The sequence below is a fragment of the Pseudophryne corroboree genome, chromosome 7 (genome assembly GCF_028390025.1).
Source record: "Pseudophryne corroboree isolate aPseCor3 chromosome 7, aPseCor3.hap2, whole genome shotgun sequence".
NCBI lineage: Eukaryota > Metazoa > Chordata > Amphibia > Anura > Myobatrachidae > Pseudophryne > Pseudophryne corroboree.
Window position 1 is genome coordinate 250,660,053 of NC_086450.1, and position 20,664 is coordinate 250,680,716.

At 47.3% G+C, this 20,664-nt stretch overlaps 1 protein-coding gene across 2 annotated transcripts in view; it reads left to right on the forward strand.

The window, feature by feature from the left end:
* Nucleotides 1–20,664, forward strand: part of SF3B1 (splicing factor 3b subunit 1) — a 283,573-nt gene that overhangs the window by 169,950 nt on the left and 92,959 nt on the right. The gene's annotated exons all lie outside the window — the stretch shown is intronic.

The window sequence follows — 20,664 nt, forward strand, 5'->3', positions numbered from 1 at the left end:
AGAGATTCTTTAGGAAAATTACCTCTAACATATGATCTGGGGGTCACTGGAACCCCATGGGTTGTAGAGAGTGCTGTTCAAGGCAAAAGCACAAGAGCAAACTTTAACTTCTTTATGTGCTGCCTACTCCTCATCTACCTCCCATAAGGCAAAGCACCTCAGTTTCTGTTTTTGTGCCCAAGGAATGGGCTTATTTTTCCTAATGGTTGCCTTTACTTTTTCATTAATGGTTTTCGAACAGCAGCAGTGCTTCGCCATTGCTTATGCAGTTCTGCTTAGATCTCTGCTGGTGGACAAGTAGGAGCGCTTCTCTGCACAGGTTCAAGATAGAATTGTAATGTTATCGCCAGAGTGTTATAAGATACGTTTGTGGTGTTCATAATGTTAGTCTGGGAAGGTCTCGAATGCTTCCCCAGATTTTACAGTTCATTCTCACTGTTTCATACACTCTGGGCACCACTTTCCATTTTCTGGCGATGGCTCGACGGGTATTCACGAAAGGTATGACTGCTACAAACCACTCTCTCAAGTCTAGAGGAGTGATGATTATTTCCTACCTGTAAGATCTTAGTTATTGCAGGGTAAATCAACCATCAGGGTGTTGGGCAGTATAAATTGTTGTAACAATGGACCCTATTCAGTAAGACAGGCATTCCTAACCACGGTCCTCAAGGCACACCAACAGTGTAGATTTTAGTGATATCCAGGCTGCAGCACAGCTGGTTAAATCAAAATAACTGAGCTACTAATTAAGTCACCTGTGCTGAAGCCTGGATATCACTATAACCTGTACTGTTAGTGTGCCTTGTGGGCTGTGGTTGGGAATGCCTGCAGTAAGGATTGTAAATTCTGGTAAACAGCAGAATTTACAATCCTTTTGTCGCATGCTGGGGGCCGCAGGTCACAGGGCAAGGATGCCCAGCATGAGACCACCGCCCATCCACTGCTGCGATAGCGCTGAAATTGTGCTTGCACTGCAGTTTCAGCGTGATCGCCGCCATCTTTTTGTTCAGAGTGGATGCGTGTGACGTCACGCAACCGCCCTGATCATGCCCCTGCCCAATCAGGCAGAGGCTTTTGCTTTTACTGCCGGTCACCCGCAGTAAATATCGGCGTATGAGCCCGCAGGGCAAACGCAGAAATTCCGGTTGGATCGCGATTTGTGATCCAACCTGAATTAGGCCCAATATCCCCAGTGTTCATTCCAGAGGTAGAAAACAGTGGTAAATTGTGACCCGGCATTAGACACTTTTCAACTATCTTGCCGTGTCGGGTTGCCATCAGGGGTGGGGGACGGAGGCGGCGCTGTGAGATAAGATCATCTCCACGCTGCCTCTGCCTATACTGTCAATGGGTCCCGGGTCGCATCAACCTGGCAACCCGTTCACACTGCACTTAACCTGTGAAATAACCCTTCTTTATTCGCGTGTTAAATTAGCAGGTCAGGTGACTCGGGAATTCGGGAGTGACCCTTTCACAACGCACAGCGACCAGCGTCGACCCGGCAGTATGCCGGGTCAATACCAGGTTGTTTGTGCATTGTGAAAGGGGTATTACTGGTGAGTGGTCTCTCAACATAATGTGCTGGTTGTAACACAAAATGTAAATAGAACAGAAGAAAAAAGGAGTCTCTATATGGGGTGCACTAATAATCCTTTCTATTTCATCCACCAGGGGTCACTGGAGTACTCTTGGGGATATGGACAGTGCATTAGCAGAGAAGGCACATTAAAATATTTAAATGTGTAGCCCTCCTCCATACTCCCAAGAACCTCCGTGTTTTTTATGTGCCTCGGGTAAGCACATCATGGGCTCAATGCTCCATTTTATTTTACTTTTTACCTTTTAATTTTTATTTTACAGGCAATCCCTTCCCCCACTTACTAAGAAGTGTGGGTCCGGGATTGTACTGCCTCCAGCCATTGCTGACACGTGGGCACTTGCTGAGAAGCACGGCCGTGTCAGCCAGGCAGCATACAATCCCTTCCCCACTTGCTGAGAAGTGAGGGTCTGGGATTGAGCGGCCATTTCAAAGGGGAGTGTTTTTCTAAAAAAAACTGCCGACGGGAGAACAGAGCGGGGAAGCCGCATACGGTTAGCTTCCACCAGCTGCCGTAAGGTCAGTGCACTGCTCCCGGCATACAGAAGCGCCTGTCGCTCCCAGACACAGCAGGTGCAGGGAGAGTGTTCTATAGGGCATCGCAGTGCCACTTCCAGCGTACCGCGGGCCGCTCCCAGCACACAGCAGGTGCAAGGAGCGTGTTCTATAGGGCCTAACAATGCCTTTTCCAGCGCACTGCCGGCCGCTCCCAGCACACAGCAGGTGCAGGGAGCGTGTTCTATAGGGCATACCAGTTCTGCTTCCAGCGCACTGCCGTCCGCTCTCACACGCCGCTCACAGAGCACAAAGGGTAGGGAGTCTGCTCTAGGTAAGAGCTCCCAGCACTGTCGGTGCAGCGAGCGTACTCAATATTAAATTCACATAAGCTGAATACAAACAGAGCCGCCGCTCCCGGCACGCGAGGGGTGCATGGAGCGTGGTCATTCTTGTACACCCTTGGTACAGCCTATGTTTGTGGTGAGACGCACAGAGGGTTATGTGGGTAATGTATGTGTGTGTGTATATACAAATTTCTTTATTGCACTGAACTTCTCTATAATTAGCCACATGGCTGGGGGCCATTTTAGCAGCAACTTCCTGGTTCTTCTTCCAGGAATTTCATGTAGCCTACAACACTCTGCCACTGGAGGGTGCAAGGGTGTTAGGAATTTCTTACTGTGTGTCAGATTCTGGTTTATACACACTTTAGTCAATGTCTGTGCGAGTGTTACCTAATGGCATCCACGAGCACAGTGTGGATACCACTCCGCATACGGACATCTACTCGGATTTCATTTGAAAAGTAGTACGGCGGCTATAGCTAACTCTATATATCACCGTCTAAGCTGCTAGAGTGAGCGCATGTTATGTCAAGGACTTTGAAAGGTTTACCAAAGTCCAAGTCTTGCTCTATTCCTAACAGTAGCCATCATTGGGCGCAGGTTAACGGTTTCAACTATGTTGCAACCTGACGATTCAATGCCAGACCTTATATCTTTCACCCACACAAGGCCACGAGTCACATAGTGAAGTTATTCAGAATGCTCAAAGGCCAGCGCAAGGTTCTGGATTTATACTACGGAACCTATTTCAAATACTGGAGTTTTTATTGGATAAAACGCAGCGAGCACCTGTGTGGGTGTTTTTCTTTTATTCTAATTCGCTTAACCCATTCTCTGAACCACAGTATGTGACAATTCACGGGGATAATACACCAAGAGTGCATTCCTCAGTGTCAAAACCTTCCAATACGTTAACTATTCGGTCCCAGCTGCAACTACGCTTAATGAACCATCAAAGCGTACTTTCAAGCTTTGCTACAGGCCATATACACTATGATTACAGACTAGGTTCGATGGAGGACTATGTTTATTGACACTAAGAGTGCAGGTCGCTGCCTTGTCAATTTACTTTCAAGGCGTTTGGCCTTTAGCCAACAGGTTACTCTTTCCTGCAAGGTTCTCCCTCCTTTTATACCGCCTATAGCATGATACAGTTGGGGGTTGGGTTAACGATGTTATAGTTGCATGGGCAACGTAGTTGGTAGTCGGATATTGCCTTCGAAGAGTTTTCTACTCTTTCTAATCACGGCGGAGTATTTGCGCATGGCTGCTATAGATGTCAGCCAGGTTAGTCTCTGATTTCAGCATCAATCATTGTGGCTGACAAGCACTTTGCCTACACAGGTGGACGCAGAATCAAAAAAAATAAAAAATGGAAACGTTGCCTTGCACGGGCAATATGTTATTTACTCCTAAATTAGGAAAATTCATTCTCAGCCTACGGCGTGAAATATACCGTTATGGTAAGAACTTACCGTTGATAACGGAATTTCTCCTATGTCCACAGGTATCCTCAGGATAACATTGGGATATGCCGGAGCGACAGCGGAAATGGCACCAAATAGTCACGAGCTTTCTGGCCTCCCAGGATGCATCGGGATCATCCATATAATCCCGCCCACGGACTCAATCAAATCAGTTGTTTTCACAGCATTTAGGCAGGATCATTATGTAGAACCCTATTAAGGCGATTAGAACACACATGCACACCCTTCCATACAAGAGGGAAGAGGTTTAGTGATTGTAAAGATCCTCAAATCAGGTGCGTCAGGGTAGGATCCCTGTGGATACCTGTGGACATAGGAGAAATTCCGTTATCAACGGTAAGTTCTTACCATAACGGTATATTTCTCCGGATGGGTCCACAGGTTCTCCACAGGATAACATTGGGATTCCCAAAGACATTATTAGTGGTGGGGACGCTCCTGATTAGCCAGGAGAACCTTTCGCCCGAATTCCGCGTCATGAGAGGCAAAAGTATCCAAGGCATAATGTCTAATGAATGTATTAATGGAAGACCATGTGGCTGCCTTACATATCTGTTCTGCTGAAGCACCCTGTTGTGCTGCCCATGAAGGACCTACCCTACGTGTAGAGTGCGCAGAGACATTAGCCGGAGCAGGGAGATCAGCACGAGAATATGCTTCTGAAATAGTCATTCGGAGCCATCTTGCTAGCGTCTGTTTACTAGCAGGCCATCCTCTTTTGTGAAATCTGTAGAGAATGAAGAGAGAATCTGTCTTTCTGATGGCACTAGTACGATCTACGTAAATTCTTAATGCACGGTCTACGTCCAGCGACGCTTCTCCCGCAGAAAGTCCCGATACCTGAAAAGCTGGGACTACAATTTCTTCGTTCAGGTGAAACTTTGAGCCACCTTCGGAAGATAACCAGATTTTGTTTTGAGAACTGGATAAAAGATCAGAAAAGGAGACTTGCACGACAGTGCTCCTAAATCTGACACTCTTCTAGCTGACACCATCGTCAGTAGAAAGAGAACTTTAGCCGGCAACCATTTAAGATCTGCTCTCTTATGTGGTTCAAACGGAGTCCCCTGAAGGATTTTAAGAACCAGATTTAAATCCCAGGGTACTTCAGGAGGAACAAACGGTGGTTGAATGTGCAACATTCCCTGAAAAAAAGTACGCACAATCCTGTAGGTTAGCAATCTTTTTCTGAAACCATACAGTTAATGCTGATACTTGAACTCTCAAGGCAGCCACCTTTAAACCCTTATCCATTCCTGCTTGGAGGAAATCCAAAATCCTGGATACTTTAAAAGATCTTGGTTCCATACCTCTTTTACTACACCGATGAATATAGGCCTGCCATATTCGATGATAAATACGAGCTGAAGAAGGCTTTCTTGCTCTAAGCATGGTTTGAATTACCTGTTGTGAAAATCCTCTTGATTTTAGGATAGAGGTTTCAACAGCCACGCCATCAAAGACAGTCGTTCCAGGTGGCTGTGATAACAAGGCCCCTGCATTAGTAGATTTGAACGTTGAGGAAGCAGAATTGGAGCTTCCACGGACATCCTTAGTAGATCTATGTACCAATGCCTTCTGGGCCAGGCTGCAGCTATTAGAATTATGGCTCCCTTTGCTTGCTTTATTTTCCTCACCACCCTGGGTAACAGGGAGATTGGAGAAAACAGATATGCCAGATAAAATTCCCATTTCACTGACGGTGAGTCTACAAGGATCGCCCCGGGAACTTTTGTTCTTGACCCGTATGCCGGAACTTCGCTGTTCAAATGGGACGCCATGAGATCTATCGCTGGCAGACCCCATCTGTTTACTAGAGTTTGAAATACTTCCAGGTGTAAAGCCCTTTCGGTCTCCTGAATGGTGTGTCGACTGAGAAAGTCCGCTTCCCAGTTCAGCACTCCTGGCACAAACACTGCGAGCAATGCCGGAAGATGGAGTTCTGCCCATCTTAGTATGAGAGTTACTTCCTTCATCAATCTTTTGCTGTGAGTTCCTCCCTGATGGTTGAGGTACGCTACTGCTGTTGCATTGTCTGAACGGATCTGGACTGGTCTTCCTTGCAGAATGTCCTTTGCCTGAACCAGAGCCATATATATGGCCCTTATTTCCAACAGATTTATTGGCAGGCGACTTTCCCTTGTGGTCCATTTTCCCAGGAACCAAAAATTTTCGAACACTGCTCCTCAGCCTTGAAGACTGGCATCCGTTGTCAGTACTTGCCAATCTGCTATTCAAAAGGGTCTCCCCTTGTCTAGATGGTCCATCTGTAGCCACCAGGCTAGTGACATTTTTATGTTTACTGGAAGCTTTATCATCTGTCTTTTTATTGTCTGATGTTTTCCATTCCATCTGGTTAGAATGAGGTGCTGTAGGGGTCGAGTGGAATTGTGCATATTCCACCATGTCGAATGTTGACACCATCAGACCCATCACTTGCATCGCTGCATGGACTGATACTGTCTGACTGTGCAACAATTCCTGAATCGTTACCTGCACCTTGGAGATCTTTTTCCCAGGTAAGATTATCCTTTGTAGACTTGAATCCATTATGGCCCCCAAGTGAACCATCCATTGTGATGGACTCAGTCGACTTTTCCCAATTTATGAGCCATCCGTGTCTTTGTAGACAAGCTATTGTCTGTTGGAGATGGCCCAAGAGTAACTCCTGGGATTGAGCCAGGATTAAAATATCGTCGAGGTATGGGAAAATTCTTATCCCCTGCTTGCGGAGATAAGCTGCCATAACCACCATAATTTTGGTAAATACCCTGGGGGCTGTTGCTAGCCCAAAGGGCAAAGCCTGGAACTGAAAATGTTGCTGGAGGATGGCAAACCTGAGGTAACACTGATGGGACCGTGCTATAGGCACATACAGGTAAGCATCCTGTACATCCAGAGATACCATGTAATCTCCTGGTTCCATGGTCAAAACTATGGAGCGTAATGTCTCCATGTGAAACTTTGGAACCCAAACGTATTCGTTTAACTTCTTGAGATTGAGAATTGGTCGGAATGATCCATTTGGATTCTGAATCAAAAATAGGTTGGAGTAAAACCCCTGTCCCCTTTGTGTCAGGGGTACTGGGATAATTACCCCAGACTGAAGCAATTTCTGAACTGCTTCTTGCAGAGCTCTGGCCTTCGATTGTATTCGAGACGGGCTGGTGCAAAAAAACCTTTGAGGAGGCTGCTTCTTGAAAGGAAAACCATAACCGAGAGATACCACCTTCTGCACCCAAGCATCTGTCGTCGACTGCTGCCATATGTGTGCAAAGTGAAGGAGTCGGCCCCCAACCCTGGTATCCTCCAGGCGGAGGGCGCACCCTCAAACTGATGGCTTCTGTTCTGTTTGGAAGCTGGCCGTCTATTGGCCCATTGCTTCCTACCCCTAGCTGATTTATTGTACTGGGGTTGGTTAGAATCATCCTTTCCTTTTACTCTACCTTGCCATCGAAATGGCCGAAATTTTGAACCCCTCGGTTTAGGGTTTTAACTAGCAGGAAACCTGACCTTTTTGGATTCAGCTTCCGATTCCAGAATATCTGTCAATTGCTTTCCGAACAGAATATTACCAGTGAAAGGCAACGCTTCCAGAGCTTTCTTGGATTCTGCATCCGCTTTCCAAGTACGTAGCCAAATTGCTCTACGAGCGGCTACCGTTAAGGCTGATGCTTTAGGAGCAATCGTACCCATATCAATTGCTGCTTCTTCCAAATATTGCACAGCTTGTTTTATATGGCCTAGATGAGACTCCTGCTCCCTGGTAGGTGCGGAGAGGCCACTATCTAATTCCTCCACCCATTCTACCATTTGCTTTTGCCATCCAGGCCGAAGCCATAGCTGGTCTTAACAACAGCCCCTGACAGAGAGAAAATGTTTTTCAAGAAACCATCTACTCTTCTATCCGTGACATTATTCAATGAAGTAGAGGGTAACGGTAAAATAGATTTTCATACAAGTCGCACGACGTGCATCTACTTTAGGAGGAACTTCTCTTTTAGAACAGTCCTCAGCCGGAAAAGGATAGTAAGAATCCCACTTTTTCGGAATTCTATATTCTCTAACGTCCTAGTGGATGCTGGGGACTCCGTAAGGACCATGGGGAATAGACGGGCTCCGCAGGAGACTGGGCACTCTAAGAAAGATTTAGTACTACTGGTGTGCACTGGCTCCTCCCTCTATGCCCCTCCTCCAGACCTCAGTTAGAATCTGTGCCCGGACAGAGCTGGGTGCATTTTAGTGAGCTCTCCTGAGCTTGCTAATAAGAAAGTATTTTAGTTAGGTTTTTTATTTTCAGAGAGCTTCTGCTGGCAACAGACTCTCTGCTACGTGGGACTGAGGGGAGAGAAGCAAACCTACTAACTGCGGCTAGGTTGCGCTTCTTAGGCTACTGGACACCATTAGCTCCAGAGGGATCGAACACAGGAACCTAACCTTGGTCGTCCATTCCCGGAGCTGCGCCGCCGTCCCCCTCGCAGAGCCAGAAGACAGAAGCCGGCGGGTCGAAGCAAGAAGACGTCAAAATCGGCGGCAGAAGACTCCTGTCTTCATATGAGGTAGCGCACAGCACTGCAGCTGTGCGCCATTGCTCCCACACTAACCCACACACTCCGGTCACTGTAGGGTGCAGGGCGCAGGGGGGGGCGCCCTGGGCAGCAATTGAGTACCTCCTGGCAAAAAGCAGCATATACACAGCTGGGCACTGTAATATGCATGAGCCACCGCCATTATTTTTACACAAAATTGCGGGACAGAAGCCCGCCGCTGAGGGGCGGGGCCTTCTTCCTCAGCACTCACCAGCACCATTTTCTCTCCACAGCTCCGCTGAGAGGAAGCTCCCCAGGCTCTCCCCTGCAGAAGCACGATAGAGAGGGTGAAAAAGAGAGGGGGGGCACATAAATTTGGCGTAAAAACAATATATACAGCAGCTACTGGGTTAACACTAAGTTACTGTGTGATTGCTGGGTCATATAGCGCTGGGGTGTGTGCTGGCATACTCTCTGTCTCTCCAAAGGGCCTTGTGGGGGAACTGTCTTCAAATAGAGCATCCCCTGTGTGTGTGGTGTGTCGGTACGTGTGTGTCGACATGTCTGAGGTAAAAGGCTCCCATACGGAGGAGATAGAGCAAATATGTGTGAGAGAGGGTGTCTCCGTCGACAACGCCGACACCTGTTTGGGTATGTGTAAGTGCTAAGGTGAATTTATTGCACAAAAGATTAGAGAACAGACAGGAAATCTACCCATGTCTGTCCCTATATCACAGAGACCTTCAGAGTCTCACAATGCTCACTATCCAAAATAATAAACACTGATATCGACACGGAGTTTGACTCCAGTGTCGACTACGATAATGCAAAGTTACAGCCAAAATGGCAGAAAGGTATTCAATATATGATTATTGTAATAAAAGATGATTTGCATATCACTGATGACTCATTTGTCCCTGACACAAGGGTACACATGTTAAGGGGAAGAAAGCTGAGGTAAATTTCCCTCCTCTCATGAGGAAAAAGAGCGGGAATCTCCAGACAAGAGACTGCAGCTTCCCACAAAAAATTCTCAGGCAGTATCCTTTCCCCTCTAGGGCCAGGATGTGATGGGAATCTTCCCCTAGAGTGTCACCTTTGCCCAGAAGGTAGCACTAGCTATTCTCAGGGATCCTGCAGATAGCGTACACTACTCAGACCGGCGATTGTGTCGGCATGGAGATTGAGCAGAGATTGAGACCCTAGTATGCATATAGATATATATATATATATATATATATGTATATATAGAGAGATATATAGAGATATATATATATATATATATATATATATATATATATATATATATTTATTAAAGATGCTGTCTTAAGAGATAGGTATATATATATATATATATATAAAACAGGCCCAAAGAGACGAAAATCCACCGCATGTCGCTGGGGCTCCACAGGCGGAGCTAGGCCCGGTGGGGGCACGCCTTCGTAAGTCCAGCCACAAGTCGGTTCACTCCCTATTAGATCCCTGGGCAATAGATATTGTGTCTCAGGGATACAAGCTGGACTTTGAGAAGATGCTCCCTCACCGATGGCCCTGCCGGCTTCCCCCCACGAGAGGGAAACAGTATTAACTGCAATTCACAAATTGTATCTTCAACAGGTGGTGGTCAAGGTTCCCCTCCTTCAACAAGGAGGGGGGTTATTATTCGACCATGTTGTAGTCCCGAAACCAGACGGTTCGGTCGGACCCATATTGAATTTAAAATCCCTGAACATATACCTGAAAAGGTTCAAGTTCAAGATGGAATCGCTAAGAGCGGTCATTGCAAGCCTGAAAGGGGGAGATTTTATGGTGACTCGGGACATAAAGGATGCATACCTTCATGTCCCCATTTATCCACCTCATCAGGCGTACCTCAGAATTGCAGTACGGGATTGTCATTACCAATTTCAGACGTTGCCGTTTGGTCTCTCCACGGCCTTGAGAATATTCACCAAGGTAATGGCGGAAATGATGGTGCTCCTGCGGAAGCAAGGTGTCACTATTATCACGTACTTGGACGATCTCCTCATAAAAGCGAGATCAAGAGAGCAGTTGCTGAACAGCGTATCACTTTCTCTGGAAGTGTAACGGCAACACGGCTGGATTCTAAATATTCCAAAGTCACAGTTGGTTCCTACGACTCATCTGCCTCTCCTAGGCATGATCCTAGACACAGACCAGAAAAGGGTTTATCTCCCGATAGAGAGAGAGCTCAGGAGCTCGTGACACTGGTCAGGAATCTATTAAAACCAAAACAGGTGTCAGTGCACTCGAGTCCTGGGAAGGAGGGTGGCATCATACGAGGCCATTCCCTTCGGCAGGTTCCATACGAGGACCTTCCAATGGGACTTACTGGACAAGTGGTCCGGATCACATCTTCAGATGCATCGGTTAATCACCCTATCCCCCAGAGCCAGGGTGTCTCTCCTGTGGTGGCTGCAGAGTGCTCACCTTCTCGAAGGTCGCAGATTCGGCATTCAGGACTGGGTCCTGGTGACCACGGATGCAAGCCTCCGAGGGTGGGGGGCAGTCACACAGGGAAGAAATTTCCAAGGGCTGTGGTCAAGGCAGGAGACTTGCCTTCACATCAATATCCTGGAACTAAGGGCCATATACAACGCCCTAAGTCAAGCGGAGACCCTGCTTTGCGACCAACCGGTTCTGATTCAACCAGACAATATCACCGCAGTGGCTCATGTAAACCGCCAAGGCGGCACAAGGAGCAGGGTGGCGATGGTAGAAGCCACCATAATTCTTCGCTGGGCGGAGAATCATGTAAGAGCACTGTCAACAGTGTTCATTCCGGGAGTGGACAACTGGGAAGCAGACTTCCTCAGCAGACACGACCTCCACCCGGGAGAGTGGGGACTTCATCAAGAAGTCTTCGCGCAGATTGTAGGTCGGTGGGAACTGCCACAGGTGGACATGATGGCATCCCGCCTCAACAAAAAGCTACAGAGGTATTGGGCCAGGTCAAGAGACTCTCAGGCGATAGCTGTAGACGCACTGGTGACACCGTGGATGTTCCAGTCGGTTTATGGGTTTCCTCCTCTTCCTCTCTTACCCAAGGTGCTGAGAATCATAAGAAGAAGAGCAGTGAGAACAATACTTATTGTTCCGGATTGGCCAAGAAGGACTTGGTATCCAGAGCTGCAAGAAATGCTCACAGAGGACCCATGGCCTCTGCCTCTAGGGCAGGATCTGTTGCAGCAGGGACCTCGTATGTTCCAAGACTTACCGCAGCTGCGTTTGACGGCATGGCGGTTGGACGCCGGATCCTAGTAGAAAAGAGGGATTCCGGATGAGGTTATTCCTACGCTGATAAGGGCTAGGAAGGACATGACGGCTAAACATTATCACCGTATACGGCGAAAATATGTTGCTGGGTGTGAGGCCAGGAATGCCTCTACAGAGGAATTCCAGCTGGGCCGTTTCCTTCACTTCCTGCAGTCGGGAGTGACTTTGGGCCTAGAATTGGGGTCCATTAAGGTCCAGATTTCGGCACTATCCATTTTCTTTCATAAAAAAAACTAGCTTCTCTACCTGAAGTTCAGACGTTTGTAAAGGGAGTGCTGCATATTCGGCCCCTTTTTTGTGGCACCTTGGGATCTTAACGTGGTGTTGAGTTTCCTGAAATCTCACTGGTTTGAGCCGCTTAAGACCGTGGAGTTAAAATATCTCACGTGGAAAGTGGTCATGCTATTGGCCTTAGCTTCGGCTAGGCGTGTGTCAGAATTGGCGGCTTTGTCATGTAAAAGCCCCTATCTGGTTTTCCATATGGACAGGGCAGAATTACGGACTCGTCCGCAATTTCTGCCAAAGGTGGTGTCATCTTTTCATTTGAACCAACCTATTGTGGTGCCTGCGGCTCCTCGTGACTTGGAGGATTCCAAGTTACTAGATGTAGTCAGGGCTTTGAAGATTTATGTAGCCAGATCGGCTGGAGTCAGAAAACCTGACTCGCTGTTTATCCTGTATGCATCCAGCAAGCTGGGTGCTCCTGCTTCAAAGCAAACTATTGCTCGCTGGATCTGTAACACGATTCAGCAGGCTCATTCTGCGGCTGGCTTGCCGCCTCCAAAATCAGTAAAAGCCCATTCCACAAGGAAGGTGGGCTCTTCTTGGGCGGCTGTCCGAGGGGTCTCGACATTACAGCTTTGCCGAGCAGCTACTTGGTCGGGTTCAAACACTTTTGCAAAGTTCTACAAGTTTGATACCCTGGCTGAGGAGGACCTTGTGTTTGCTTATTCGGTGCTGCAGAGTCATCCGCACTCTCCCGCCCGTTTGGGAGCTTTGGTATAATCCCCATGGTCCTTACGGAGTCCCCAGCATCCACTAGGACGTTAGAGAAAATAAGATTTTACTCACCGGTAAATCTATTTCTCGTAGTCCGTAGTGGATGCTGGGCGCCCGTCCCAAGTGCGGACTTCTTTTGCAATACTTGTATATAGTTATTGCTTAAATAAGGGTTATGTTATGGTTGCATCAGGTTTGTCTGATGCTCTGTTGTTGTTCATACTGTTGACTGGGTATGTTATCACAAGTTATACGGTGTGATTCGTGTGGCTGGTATGAGTCTTACCCTGGATTCCAAAATCCTTTCCTTGTAATGTCAGCTCTTCCGGGCACAGTTTCCTTAACTGAGGTCTGGAGGAGGGGCATAGAGGGAGGAGCCAGTGCACACCAGTAGTACTAAATCTTTCTTAGAGTGCCCAGTCTCCTGCGGAGCCCGTCTATTCCCCATGGTCCTTACGGAGTCTCCATCATCCACTACGGACTACGAGAAATAGATTTACCGGTAAGTAAAATCTTATTTTTTTATTGTGTAGCCCAAGGTTCTTCCATAATTTCCGTCAGATCTTCTGACGCTGGAAACTCAATCCTAACTGCTTTTGGACGTTTAAACACAGTTGCTTTAGATTTTGTTATTGCTTTGGCTGATTCTTCCAGAGACAGAACAGCCTTCATGGCATCAATAAGCTCAGCTATATCCTCTGAGCTGAAACCCTCCGAATGGTCGTCATATGGGGAATTTGAATACACAGTATCCTCATCTGTTGTATCGTCTTGTGTAGTCTGTAACATAGATGTATCTACCCTGGGTTCACTAGCCTGCTTACTTGTTAAAGCTGCTGGAATTAACCCACAAGAAGGGAGCTGCATGTAAGGGTTAATAGTGTATCCTACTCCCGGTTGTGGCACCACAGGTGCTTATCTGTCAGCTATTGTAGACAGTCTGTGCAAACACACCCCATGGTGGATCTACTGGTTGCTGAACCTGTCTTTTTTTATTTTGCTGTTATGCACAACAGTTTGCACATAACCCGTCATAAGTTAGATACTGTGCTAAAACCCCTACTTTACAAGATAGACATATTAAGGGTGTAGGAGTCCCTGCTAAAGTATCCTCGTCACTTTTGCCGCTCCTAGACATGGTAAATAATCTGTTTATACAATATGCTACACATTCTGTGACTGAGATCACTTATATAAATATAGAAGTGATATCAATCTGACCACAACCCGAGCACCCGAATTGAGGTTCAGAAACAATACCGACAAACATATAAAAGTCAGCAATCACACTAGCAGTCAGTCACATGTTAAATATTAGCAATTGTCATATGAGTATATAATCAACCACAAAATTACTTGTCCAATATGTAGGAGTACAATTTACTGTTTGTTTTTAAACAGCTATTTCAATAAGTTTTTCAGTCAAATAATGCAGAAAACCACAGTACTGTACAGGCCTCATATGCATTGTGTACCAAAATTATTCATACTACACTGTAGATAGAATTTTAGTACTGTATAACCCTTAGTAGAGTGGGATACAGGGAGACTCACCCCACTACCAGGATTGATCAATACGCTCGAAAGACGCTGAGTGGATTCAGTCGCTACTAGTGTACACTGCCCCTCTGGTAACTGATAAGAGACACAGACGCTCAATAACGGACAGAGACGCTCAGTGAACGATGAGTGTATGCAGACGCTCCTGTCTGCGACCCTGTCTCGGCAGCAACTCTAGTGTACACAACCGGAGCGGCCTAAGCTGCGACCGAGTACCCTCGTGGTAGCATCTGAGACGGAAGTGCGGTTATCAGTTCATGGACGGGAGACGCATGGAAACTGGTCATGAACTGGGGGGAGGGTTGACCAGCAGAGCGTCTGACTCCCCCTGCTGACATAAACTCCAGGGATCGCGGCCTCAACCTAGTCCTGGCACCTATGATCCCTAAAGCATATAGCGCAGGAGCACTTAAGAGTGGTGGCGCGTCAGCCACTGTTTGTGGTCTCCTCCAATACAGTGCAGCTGTGTCCGGAATCCCCTAGTAAGTGGAACCGATGCCTTACCTTCTCCCCATGCTCCGGCCACAGCCTGGTAACATCTGCTGGACCTGCTAGAACATCCGACAGACGCCCGTCGAGACAGCACTAATACCTGGAGGTAAGCGTTGTTGCGACCCGGAGGAGATTTGTTGGAGCGACTCTTTCTAGCATGCGTTTAAGACGCTGTTAAGAAAGATCACTCAAACCATAGTAATACTATAAAAATAAAATAATAAAAGCTTAGGGCTGCCTTAACAGCAGCCCTGTGACCATGGTCCGGCTGCTGCCGCACCAAACAAAAAACTGATTTGACTGAGTCAGTGGGCGGGATTATATGGATCAGCCCGATGCATCCTGGGAGGCCAGAAAGCTTGTGACTATTTGGTGCCATTTCCGCTGTCGCTCTGGCATATCCCAATGTTATTCTGTGGATAACCTGTGGACCCAGCCGGAGAAAGTCTGTTTCCAACCATTTACACACCAGTTCCTAATGGAAACACGCTACACCAGCGTTCAAATCTTTGGGGGTCGATTCTATTCGGCAACTAATGAATAGCGCCGGGAATTAGCTCCCGACGCTATTCAATTCAGCAACTAATTACCTGCAATTGTCGGGAATTCTTCTCTCATCCCCGGGGGATGAGAAGAGAAACCCGACAAAAGTGCTGCCTCGCGGCCGGCGCGAGGCTGATTCTGTCGGGAATCAGCCTTGCGCCGGGGAGTTAAGTCGGAGAATGCCCGTTCTCCCGACAATTCAACCTGTTTTGTCGGCGAGAACGGGCCATCGCCGACGTAACTAGTTGCTGAATTGAATAGCATCGGGAGCTAATTCCCGGCGCTATTCATTAGTTGCCGAATAGAATCGACCCCTTTTAGACCTCATCCTTTTCGGGGCTATCCTACAGGATGTGGTTTTCAATGAACCACTAACCGTCGTTTGGTCTGCCAAGCCAGTGGCATGGTGAGCTTTCAGCTGTCTCTATTCGCCTTTTGTGGAACATATCTTCAGATGTTGCATTTCACGTGATTGCGGAAATCCACAGAGCTGTAGATCCCCAATTTAGTGCTTAAAATAGAGTTCCATTGTCTACCACCTTTTGTGGTGGTTTTTCCAAGGCAATATCCAAAACAAGCTTGCCTGTGTCAGAACACACAAAGGCAGTCCTGTAGACCGCAATTCAGTCTCTTGTACATTCAATGTTATTATTACTACAATTTTTTATTTATTTATTTTTATTTATTTTTGTAGTACCACAGCTGGACTGCTCGGTCATAACCATATTGAACCTAAAGAGGCTCAATCAGTACGTGCCTTACTACATAGTTAAAAGGGAATTCCTGCGGTCAGTGATTGCGAGTTACAACAGAAATCGTCCTTTCACTGAAGCTCAAGGACGTGTACTTACGCATTACATTTTTTTTTGTCACATCAGGCATACTTCAAGGTTTGCAGTACAACAAACCCATTATCATTTTCAGACACTACTATTTGGCCTCTCGTCAGCGCCTCGGGTAGTCACAAGGGTGATGTCTGTGATAATAGCTATTCTCAGATCCCTGGTAGTGATAATTCTGTGCTTAGACAACCATCTCATCAAAACTCCGTCTCAACAGATACTCCTTCAAAATACCTCACTAACGTACAATGTGCTAGTTCAGCACGATTGGATGGTAAACTTCTGCAAATCAAGCCAGGTTTTATGTCAAGGAATTACATTCCTAAGATACAAAAAGCACAAAATATTTGTACGCTAGTACAATTTGTGCTCGATCCACAGGAAGTCTCGGTGCACTTGTACTTGCGACTGTTAGGAAACATAGACGTTTTCTCTGACGTCCTAGTGGATGCTGGGTACTCCGTAAGGACCATGGGGAATAGACGGGCTCCAGCTGGTGTGCACTGGCTCCTCCCTCTATGCCCCTCCTCCAGACCTCAGTTAGAATCTGTGCCCGGCCAGAGCTGGATGCACTTAGTGGGCTCTCCTGAGTTCACTATAAAGAAAGTATTTGTTAGGTTTTTTATTTTCAGTGAGATCTGCTGGCAACAGACTCTCTGCTACGTGGGACTTAGGGGAGAGAAGCAAACCTACCTGCTTGCAGCTAGCTTGTGCTTCTAAGGCTACTGGACACCATTAGCTCCAGAGGGATCGAACACAGGGCCCGACCTCGATCGTCCGTTCCCGGAGCTGCTCCGCCGTCCCCCTTGCAGAGCCAGAAGACGGAAGATTCCGGAGAAAATCGGCTGTCTTCAATAAGGTAGCGCACAGCACTGCAGCTGTGCGCCATTGCTCCCACAGCACACCACACGCTACGGTCACTGGTGGGTGCAGGGCGCTGGGGGGGGGGGGGGGGGGCGGCGCCCTGGGCTGCAATTAGTATACCTTACTTGGCAAAATGCACATAATACAGTTCTAAACTGTATATGTGCCTAATCCCCCGCCATAAATATTATTAAAAAAGCAGGAGAAGCCCACCGCTGAAGGGGCGGGGCTATCTTCCTCAGCACAGCCAGCGCCATTTTCTCTTCACAGCTCCGCTGGAAGGACGCTCCCCAGGCACTCCCCTGCAGTATACACTACGGAAAGGGTAAAAAAGAGAGGGGGGGCACATAAATTTAGACGCAAATTGTGATAATAAGCAGCTATTGGGGGAAAATTCACTGTGTATTAGTGTAAATCCTTCAGTTATATAGCGCTCTGGTGTCTGGTGTGTGCTGGCATACTCTCTCTCTGTCTCCCGAAAGGACTTTGTGGGGTCCTGTCCTCAGTCAGAGCATTCCCTGTGTGTGTGTGCGGTGTGTCGGTACGGCTGTGTCGACATGTTTGATGAGGACGCTTACGTGGAGGCGGAGCAGGAGCCGATAAGTGTGATGTCGCCCCCTGCGGGGCCGACACCAGAGTGGATGGCTATGTGGAAGGTATTAACCGACAGTGTCAACTCCTTGCATAAAAGGTTCGATGACGTTACAGCTTTGGGACAGCCGGCATCTCAGCCCGCGCCTGCCCAAGCGTCTCAGAGGCCATTATGGGCTCAAAAACGCCCGCTACCTCAGATGGCAGACACAGATGTCGACACGGAGTCTGACTCCAGTGTCGACGAGGATGAGACAAATGTACAATCCACAAGGGCCATCCGATGCATGATTACGGCAATGAAAAATGTGTTGCACATTTCTGACATTAACCCGGTTACCACAAAAAAGGGTATTATGTTTGGGGAGAAAAAGCAGCCAGTGACTTTTCCCCCATCCGATGAGTTAAATGAATTGTGTGAAGAAGCGTGGTGTTCCCCAGATAAGAAACTGGTGATTTCTAAGCGGTTACTAATGGCGTACCCTTTCCCGCCAACGGATAGGTTACGCTGGGAGACATCCCCTAGGGTGGACAAGGCGCTCACACGCTTATCAAAAAAGGTGGCACTGCCGTCTCAGGATACGGCCGCCTTAAAGGAGCCTGCAGATAGAAAGCAGGAGGCTATCCTGAAGTCTGTGTATACACACTCAGGTACTATACTGCGACCTGCTATTGCTTCAGCATGGATTTGTAGTGCTGCAGCAGCATGGTCTGATTCCCTGTCAGATAACATTGATTCCCTTGACAGGGATACTATTTTGCTAACCATAGAGCATATTAAAGACGTAGTCTTATATATGAGGGATGCACAGAGGGACATTTGCCGGCTGGCATCTAGAATTAATGCAATGTCCATTTCTGCCAGGAGAGTATTATGGACTCGGCAGTGGACAGGTGATGCTGATTCCAAAAGGCACATGGAAGTTTTGCCTTATAAGGGTGAGGAATTGTTTGGGGACGGTCTCTCGGAAGTGCAGGAACAGCTATTTGGGATGTGGTACGCGCACTATGCCTTTAGATAGCCCGAACATCAGCAGTACGTAAAATGGATACATTGTTTGTTCTCTCTGATCTAGTCAGGTTGGGTTGGCCAGCTCCCAAACAGACCTTAGCCAGGTGGATTACACTGACCATACGTCAGACTTACCTTCGTGCTAGGCTACAACCGCCTACATCAGTTTCAGCTCATTCCACATGTTCTGTGGGAACGTCATGGGCAACAGGTCGTGGAGTTTCTACAACGCAACTTTGCCGTGCGGCTACATGGTCATCAATGCACACGTTGTGCGCTTTTACAAGTTTAATACATTTGTGGCATCAGCATCTAGCTTTGGCCGTCTAGTGTTACAGGTGCCAAACAGCTCTCCCGCCCACGGGGGAAACTTTGGTACATCCCAAGAGTACTCCAGTGATCCCTAGTGGATGAAAAAGAAAATAGGATTTTGTTTTACTTACCAGGTAAATCTTTTTCTTTGAATCCATAGGGGGCACTGGACGTCAACCCAGAGCAGTTTTTTACTAGCTTGTGGTAAGTTCAAGAAACCTTATGGTAACACGTTATCACCAACTAATTCTGATGTTATAGTGATTATCTATGGTAGTGACAACTTTCTAGTTGTCCGTTATGTTAGGTTTCAACTTTATTGTTGTCCGTTATTTTATAATGTTATATGTAATTCTCCATTGTTCACCTCTCTGTCGCTCCTGTTCGGCTCAGTAAAAAACACTGAGGTTCTTGGGAGTATGGAGGAGGGAAGAGGAGGGTTACACATTTAAATATTTAAATCTGCCTTCCCTGCTAATGCACCGTCCATATCCCCAAGAGTACTCCAGTGCCCCCTATGGATTCAAAGTAAAGGATTTACCTGGTAAGTACCAAAATCCTATTTTTATCTCCCCCTTTCTGCCAACCACAAAATGTAGCAATTCTTCAGGACATGGGATTCAGACATTCCTGTGTTGATCCTATTGGAATTGTCAATTGATTTTCTCTTACGTCCTAGAGGATACTGGGGTTCTATTTAGTACCATGGGATTCACAAACATTGTGAATATGTCCATTTACCATGATCATGTCCCCAACAGTACAACAGAACCTATATCTTAACGTTTTGACAATACTTGGAAAACATAAATCAAGGAAACCAATAAAAATAGGATTTTAATTACCTACCGGAAAATCCTTTTCTCTGTCTGTAGGGGATACTGGGGTTCCATTTAGTACCATGGGGTATAGACTAATTCACTAGGAGCCATGTGCACTCTAAGAATTTGATAGTGTGGGCTGGCTCCTCCCTCTATGCCACTCCTACCAGACTCAGTTTAGAAAATGTGCCCAGAGGAGCCAGTCACGCTTATGGAAGCTCATGAAGAGTTTTCTGCATTTATTTTATGTTTGTTATTTTCAGGCAGGGCTGGTTGGCACCAGCCTGCCTGCTTTGTGGGACTTTGGGGGGGGGGGGGGGGGGGGGGGTGTATATTGAAGGGTTAAAAACGGCCCAACTTCTTGAAGGGTTAATGGTCCCGTTCCCAGCTGACAGGACACTGAGCTCCTGAGGGAACTATTCGCAAGCCCCACCACGGCGAGCGTACATTCCCGCAGCACGCCGCCGCCCCTAACAGCCAGAAGAAAGAAGAGTGGCGAGTACTAAGCCGGCGTCCCGACTAGCGGGTCGCCGGCCATTATGGCAGCATGAGTGTACGGAGACGCTTCTAACCGGGGTTTATTGCTTCTCCAGACACAGTACACAGCTGCGTCTCTGTACACTGTACACAGTACCCACACTGGCAAAAACAGCCTTAAAACGATTTTCTCTCCATATTAAGCAACAGATTTACCTAAGCCAGTATAAAAAAAAAAAAAGTGGGAAGACCGTGCGCCATTGAAGGGACGGGGCTTCATTATGAGATGATCCAGCAGCTCACCAGCGCCAGTTTCCCTCTGCAGTGGACACAGACGCTGACTGACAGGGATGCGCAGCTCATCCAGTGTGACACCAACTTTCCTCAGCGGTACCA